Source organism: Coregonus clupeaformis, chromosome 19 (genome assembly GCF_020615455.1).
Source record: "Coregonus clupeaformis isolate EN_2021a chromosome 19, ASM2061545v1, whole genome shotgun sequence".
NCBI lineage: Eukaryota > Metazoa > Chordata > Actinopteri > Salmoniformes > Salmonidae > Coregonus > Coregonus clupeaformis.
The window spans coordinates 53711049-53719057 of record NC_059210.1 but is presented as its reverse complement, the minus strand read 5'-3'; positions in this window follow the sequence as shown (position 1 = coordinate 53719057).

The window sequence follows — 8009 nt, the reverse complement described above, 5'->3', positions numbered from 1 at the left end:
CGGCCTGAATCCTGGTCTGACACCCTACTCATTGTGAATTTATGTGCAGTAGTTACAGTTTCCCTTTCAAAACAGATGCCACCACAACATCTAGCTAAGTAACATACCATGTTTTTGAGCTTTTTGGTCTGTGCTATTTTGTCTCTCTCTGTACTGTAACTCTAGATACGTTTCCACCTAGTCCGACGTCTTCCAGAATGAAGCGATATCTCATCTCATTGGGGTGTTTTGACTCTGACTTCACCTCAGCCCCCAATAACTTAAATCACCATTTCAATTATTCACACAATAACGACCCGGCCGGGAGCCCTTCATTATGAAGCGTTAGTGCTGAGAAATGGGCTTGGGTGAGTTGAGCGATGACTCTTATCTTTCCCTGTCAGCTGAGACATTAGTCATGGTGAATGTTTCTTCTGATCTGTGTTCAGGAGCTTCCATTGACACTTTACATAGCAGATCAATCATGGATCACAGTGTGATGGGCTGGCTGGGCTGGTTCAGCTGGAGAGAGACACGACTCTCTAGGGGTGGTGGAGGTGTGCAGTGTCACTCTGTGACACTGAGGTCCTGCTATAGTACATCCAGATGGAGACACTTGATCTGACTTGAGGTCCCTGTCATGCATGCATATGGTCTAGTAGACACACAAACATACTGTATGTATACACGCACCATATATACATGCATGTACACCAGAGAGGGCTGGTGGGAGGAGCTATAGGAGGAAGGGCTCATTGTAATGGCTGGAATGAAATTAATGGAACGGAGTCAAACATGTGGTTTCCATATGTTTGTTGTGTTTGATACCGTTCCATTTATTCCATTACAATGACCCCATCCTCCAATAGCTCCTCCCACCGGCCTCTTATGATGTACACATGGGCACGTATAGTATCTGAAGATTATGCCTTTGTTAAATGTTTTTCATGAAGAAATGGAATGTTGGTTATGTTAGTATCAAAAGGCAATGTTTAGTATAATGTCACATATAATAGACAGGAAGTGTGTTGTAAACTGGTGATTGGCCAGAGGAGGGAGTTTCATTGTTTATAAATAGGGGGGTTAGGCGAGGAAGACGTCAGAACGGCCATGGCAATCGGGGGAGCCGTTCTCCGGGTGTCATGTCACCTGTCATTTATGCTGTAACCTCGTGATTTTATTAAAAGCCTCTAACACGATGCAGCATAAAACGGACTCTTTGTTGACAGCAATAATGGCCACCATTCATCAGATACGACATAATGGCGCCCAACGTGGGGCTGGGTTTGCGTCTCTTCCTTGTTTCAGTCAACCGCCAGGCTAACTCCCTTTGAAGCATGGCCAAAAATGGTGAGTGTTTCTTACCGCTTCGGAGTTTGTTAGATTGGATACGACTTGTGTACACTGGAGAGATGTACCATTTCGACCTTGCCTCGGGTGGTGTTGTTGCTGTTGACTAGAGTCTGCTAAAATGTTATTCCATTGAAACGGCAGATAATTGGAATGTAGAGCATAAAACGGTAGGATTTAAGTATTGAAGTGACGATTAAGGCAGATATGCGCATTCTTTAGGGCACTGTACCGCTTTAAGACCTCCAGGGGGGGCCATTTTAGATGTCGGGCCGGCAAATCCGTTCACACGATAGAATGGGTGGACGGTGGGTTTTTTCTTTTTAAAGAGAGCTCGGATTAAGGAGGTTTATCTGATTGTGATTAGGATTTGACTTTCGTCCGACGGGGTGTTTGATTGGGTTTGATTTCTCGGTGTAATGCTCATTAGTCCCGGTAGCAAAAACGGTAGGATAAATATGTTTAAAATTGATAGGGCAGTGCAGGGTATGTTTCTGTGTAATAGGCCGCAGTTAGCTAGAGGCTAAGGCTAATGTCAATGCTAAATGCTGATTGTGTTGTGTGCTACATGCTAATGTATCCTTAGAGACTCCATTGCGATGGATTAAAGTCTCTTAAATTTGTCTCTGTGTGTAAGTCAGGTTATATGTTTTGTGAGCGCTGTTAAATGTTGTTTGACTATAAGGGGGAAACGGGAGTTACAGCTGGAGTGTTATTCTGTCTGTTTGGGGAGAGAGAGTAGAGAATCTTCCTTTCACGGTGAAAAGGTATTTTTGAATGGATGTGCGCATGTGCTTGATTTTACGGGGCTAAAACTACGACATGCGGTTGTGCTAAGCCTACAAAACAAAATGGTGGGTACAGGTCATAGGTCCCATTTGGCGTTACCCTGCAAGGGGGAAATGGACACAGACAAAAGAGGAGAGATTTTAACATGAGTATTCTAGTTTAAACGGCGATGGTTAAAGATGAAACTTGTTTTGTGACCTATTGAATTTATACATTAAATATATGTTGGCGAAGTATAATGAATTGAATTAAATGACGGATTAAAATAAAATAAAAATGTTTTTGAGCGATCTATTTAGTTCTGATTTTAGTCTTAGAGTGAATAATGGGTGAACGAAGGAATATTGAATGGTTGGATATACTCAGTGATGGCATTAACTACTAAAAGCTGTTTCTGTGTCTTTGTCCCTTGTCATGAGAGACAGGAGAGAGGGGGAGCGAGGAGATACAGGAAGTGATCACGTGACGCGGCAGAGGATCAAGTCAAAAAATAAGGTTTTGAGACTGTTACAAGATATGTGATGTTATGACAATTTTACATAGGCTTGGCAAATACTATTTCATTAAAAATTGCATTTTGGAAGCTCTGTGTATCACTGGGGTTTGATTACAGATGTGTTGGGAATTGAAGACTGACATTCTTCTGTAAATTTATGATAATTAGGGGTTATGGAGCAAGGGGTTACAGGCTTTGTTTATGGGTATTTTAGTCGGAAGATGACTAACTTGCATTTACTTGCAGTTGATGGGTTGTGGTAAGATAACCAACACTAATTGATAAATTGGTAATATAGGAATAAAAATTGGTTTTAATTATTCATGATTTTTAATTGATTTATTTGGAGTTTATTTGAATTTATTTGGAGTTGTTAGGTTATATTAATAATTAGAGGGGGGGAAGCCTTAGGCTATACAGTCTAAAAGAAGCTAATTCATAATAAAGGAATATAAAAGGGTTTTTACAATGGGGAGAAAGGACAGCAAGGCTAGATGAAGGTGATTACACCGATTTGATATAGGGAAAAAATAGTAATCCTTTAACTAAAGTAGTGTTAGAAAGACTAATGGCAGATGTTAGTACACCTTTCTCACATACGGATTCAGCAAAAAGTACAGCTTAGGGATGTTTATCCTCAGCTTTCAGTGATCATCCAGCAGGGTGATTATGGCATCAGAGATGAAGACGAATAATAGATAGAGGACAAGCAGAAACGACGATGAAGATGAATCCAGAACTCCAGAAGAAAGAAAATGTGATGTATGGAAGAGAAGAGTGAGGTTAAAGAAGATGAGGATGATGAAGATGAGAGTGATGATGAAGAGGTTATGGGTGGATATGACTCGGTGATCAGAAGGAAGTTGGCAAGAGAGAAGCGAAGAAGGATACACGAGATTTGATCTCTGATGAAAGTTGAACGAAGAAGGAGACAAGAGATTCGAGTTCTGATGAAGAAAGCGATGAAGATTTGGAGATGAAGGGTGCTTTATGTTCAAGAGGATTTTATCCTACAATGACTGGCAAAGAAGAAATAGGAGATATAGACCGAAGCGTATCAGGCCTGGAGGAAGCGACGACTTTGGGAGAGGTAAGAGAGCTAGAGGAACAGCTCGAGACGCTGAAGATACAGAAGAGGAGAAACTGCTGAGAGGATCCCAAGAATTGGAGAAGAACAAAGAAGAAATAGAAGAAGGAGGAAGATTTCAGCTACACTTCCAGCAACTTTCAGAAGACTGTTATAATTGTGGACAGATTGGGTACTTTACCTGGGATGAAAATGAGTCGGGAGAAAACAACAGAGGAAGATAAAGGAGTAAGTGAAGATCACCTGTTAGTGCCTAGAAGAGACGAAGGGGGGTGTCAGCTGAGAGAATCGATTAGAGAAGAAGAGAAAATAGCTAACAATTGAAGTTAGGGAATCAATGGAGCTCTGCTATAAAAATCAAAGAGAAATCAAAATAGACATACTAATATTAGAAGATACCGTTATGGCAGTGTTGGGAAGAGATGCATTGTTTAAATTGAATTGTACAATAGGATGTACACTAGACGACTGGGTTTTTGGGAATCATTTGCTTAAAAAATATAATATCATAGGAAGGATGATAATCTATTGTTCTGTCTATTAGACAATCTGTCTGGAAAAATAAAGTTAAAAGGGGTGACTATTATTCTGGGTTACATTCTTACACTAAGGGATTTCAGGCTAGGCTAAAAGGTGTTTAGTCGTTTTGCCAAGTCTGTGTGTAAAAAGTCGAAGGCAGTTGGGAACTTTCCCAATCACATATTCTAACATTTGGTGGTAAAGGGATTTTGTAAATATATCAGTGGAAAAAGGTTTAAAAGTTATGGGAGAAAAGATTAGATTAAAATAAGTTAGGAGTAGATTAGGGTTGAAGGAACTCTGAGACAGTAAGCTAAGTTTCAAAGTTAGTAATAAGAGAGAGAGAGAACAGTGATGAAGGACATTTTTAGAAGTTTAGTGGGAAGATATGGTAGGAGGTTAGATCTGTTAGGGGCAGATGCATTGAGAAAGTATGTGTTGCTGAATGATAAGAAAAGATTGAGGGTGATTGAGTATCTATAGTTACAGTTCCCAGCAGGAAGATCAAGGTAATTATAGGTGTATTTTGTGTAATCAAAAGTTTGAAAGTCAGGGATTTAGAGAAAGGACTGAGATTTGGGGAAAAAGTGACACTAGTGGTGATAGATGGAAGTACAAGCAGAGACATCTTTTCTTTGGGGAAAACTAGGAGTAACTAAGGACATTAACACTTCAGTTTATTAGAACAACAGGGAGAAGCAATTTAACTCTTTCAACATTAATAGTTATTAAAGCCATAAATATATCGCATTTGATTATAAGGGAACGAAGACAGCACCAATTTTAGGGGAAAGAATACTTATTAGGGTTTAGGATGGGGACGTTTCTCCCATATGGAGAGATAATTATGGAGAATAAGTATTGTTATCAGGACCAGGAGTAGAAGCTGTTGCACCTAGTCAAAGGAGGGATAGTTTGTACAACGATATGAAGTGGAAGAGGTTAGGAGTGACTGTTCACTTATTTGGCGTAATGTTACAGAGAAAGGTCAGGGAGAATATATGTATACTTATCTAGTGCAAGCATTAGAAGTTGTTCCGGTTAAGAATTATGGGTTAAAGGGCTATGTAATTCGTAAAGTAATGCCTATAATGGAAGATTTGAAAGCTGTTGAAGCTTCCGCAGTCACCGAAGGAGTTCAGGAGGAGTAGATTACAGTAGTCACTCCAACAGTAGATAATACACAGAGGATAATGGGAACTTTTGCACTAGAAGTAATTAGGGTTGATACAGCAATTAAGTCAACTACTTTAATGGTAACTTTGGAAGGGATTAGTGATACGATGGCAATAGCAAAGGAGGGAGTATGACATCGACAACAACTTTTCTGAAATTAAATGGGGAATTTTAGACTCATGGGTTATGTTACGGATGGAGAGGGCTGTCAATGATAGTACGAATGGGGTTAAAATAGGAGAACAGATAGTAGTAGAGAGAATATAGATTCATCATGGAGATACAGGATGAGGTCTTTGATTTTAATGACAGACAAGGAGAGGTATCTGATCAGTACCGCTCGTTCTTCTGTTGTGGAAATTAGAGATAGATTAACTCATTCTGTAAGATCAGTGAGGAATCTTGAGGGTCCATGTCTGTTGAGGATTCCAGCACCAAACATGTTAGACGGTCGCGCGGCCTCTATCAGGTATGGGTCAGTCTTATGCTTTGTCATGACTGTGGTATTAGCAACAGTCATTGACAGATAAAATAATGTCGTTGTCAGAACAGTGGTTTAAGCCTAGGTTTAAGTATTCTTGGTTAAATGAATTACCCTATGGGAATTGTTAAATGGGAAAGGAAAATCAGGTAACAACGGAAACCTGAAGTATTCAGGTGAAACATTGAGGGCTAAAAGTTGTTTTTGTTCTAATAAAACATATGAGGTAAAGGGTATGTTTATGGGAATATCAGATTGGGATGTTATATGATAACTTTGGATAAGCATGAACATAAGGTTAGAGATGACAAATATAATGTAATTTTTAATATACCAGGTAGTAAGAAGAGCAGGACTTTGATGGTTAAACGATTAGCTTTTGACTGACAATGTGACTATGGAGAATTTTAGAGATATTTGGTGGGTTTGTGATGATAAAATATATATTCTTACATTATGAATGGACAGGATTTGGTTACATGTCAACGTTGAAGCTTCCATATGAGGCTTTTACTATTAAAAGAGGAGTAGCACCGAACACAGATCAATTTGAAACTAGAGTTCAAAATAGGATGAAAAGGGACATGTCATAGGCTTCAAGCCTATCATTGAAGGATAAGTCTAAGGGAGAAGGGGGGACTTTATTCATGGTATGGTGTAACATTTGGGAAGATCATAGTGATAAATATTAGTTATACTTTCAGATAATATCACTGGGGTTAAATAAGGGATGCATTTGGAAGACTTGGTTGCAAGATCAGTTAGGCCCAGTAGGGGCAGTGATGGGTCAGATTTTAGTTTCAGCTTTGATAACTCTGTGTGATGTTTGTAATTTGTTACTGACCTTTGAGAAAGCTATGATATTGAGATAGGTTGGAGAGTGATTCCTGGAGACAACACTCAGATGCCGGTGTTGACTGTTCCTGATCTGGAGGAAGATGGATGGACTACTGATGGATAAATATCATTTTTTATGAGTTGATTATTTTTCAAAAATTTTCTTCTCAATATTAGGGTGATGTTGGTATGATTTATGAATCAAAGGGGGGAATAGGTTTATGTGATTCATGCATCATTTATATATCATTGTTATATTCCTAGTGGATATTGATGTTTAATTTGAAAGGGTTGTTTTGCAAAAGATACTGTTTGGTTGTTTCTTTTCTTTTCATTCCAGAAGCATTTGGGAGAACATGTGGAGATTGAAATACTCAAACAAAGACAATATGAAGGGACAATATGACTGGAGGAGATGAAACAAGGAGGGTGTGGCCGATTTCATCATCAACAATCCATTGGAAGTCAAGACTACAGGGAGATGAAGTGTAGTGGACTACATTCCAGTGTCTGCAATGAAATATAGACATGTGTAATACATAATTGTGTAATAGTCTCAGGTATTAATTTTTGTAGAATGATATTTGATGTTATTGAATACATGTGAGGATCTTAGATGTTTGTGTTTATTTCGTGAATGTTTAGGGACAGAGAGGCTAGGAAGGGAGAGATTCATTGTACGATCCGATGGGTTGACCAGCCGTACAGTGGATGTTTATGGATAGGATTTTGTTTGCAGGGGCTTACATGTGTATTTAATTGCATCATAGTTTAAAATGCATTTACATGGTTTATGAGGTTATCTGGAGTACCGACGGTGGTTGCCTGGGGCAGAGGGACCGTGAGAGAATTTTACTGTCTTGATTGATGGATGGATATCTGAAAAGATGGCTGCCGGACAGTTTTTCGCTCTTACACTCCATAGAGATTTCTTCATATTTCATAGTAATGTATTCACACTTCATAAACAGTTATTGCATAGAAAGGTATTTACACTCTAGAGGAGAATGTTTTTGGTTTAATGTTAAAGATACTCAATAAGATAAATTGTTACTAGTCATAATCCTATTCTGTTTGTTTTCGAGACGTTTAGTTCGTCTCGAAGGGGGGAATATAGTATCTGAAGATTATGCCTTTGTTAAATGTTTTTCATGAAGAAATGGAATGTTGGTTATGTTAGTATCAAAAGGCAATGTTTAGTATAATGTCACATATAATAGACAGGAAGTGTGTTGTAAACTGGTGATTGGCCAGAGGAGGGAGTTTCATTGTTTATAAATAGGGGGGTTAGGCGA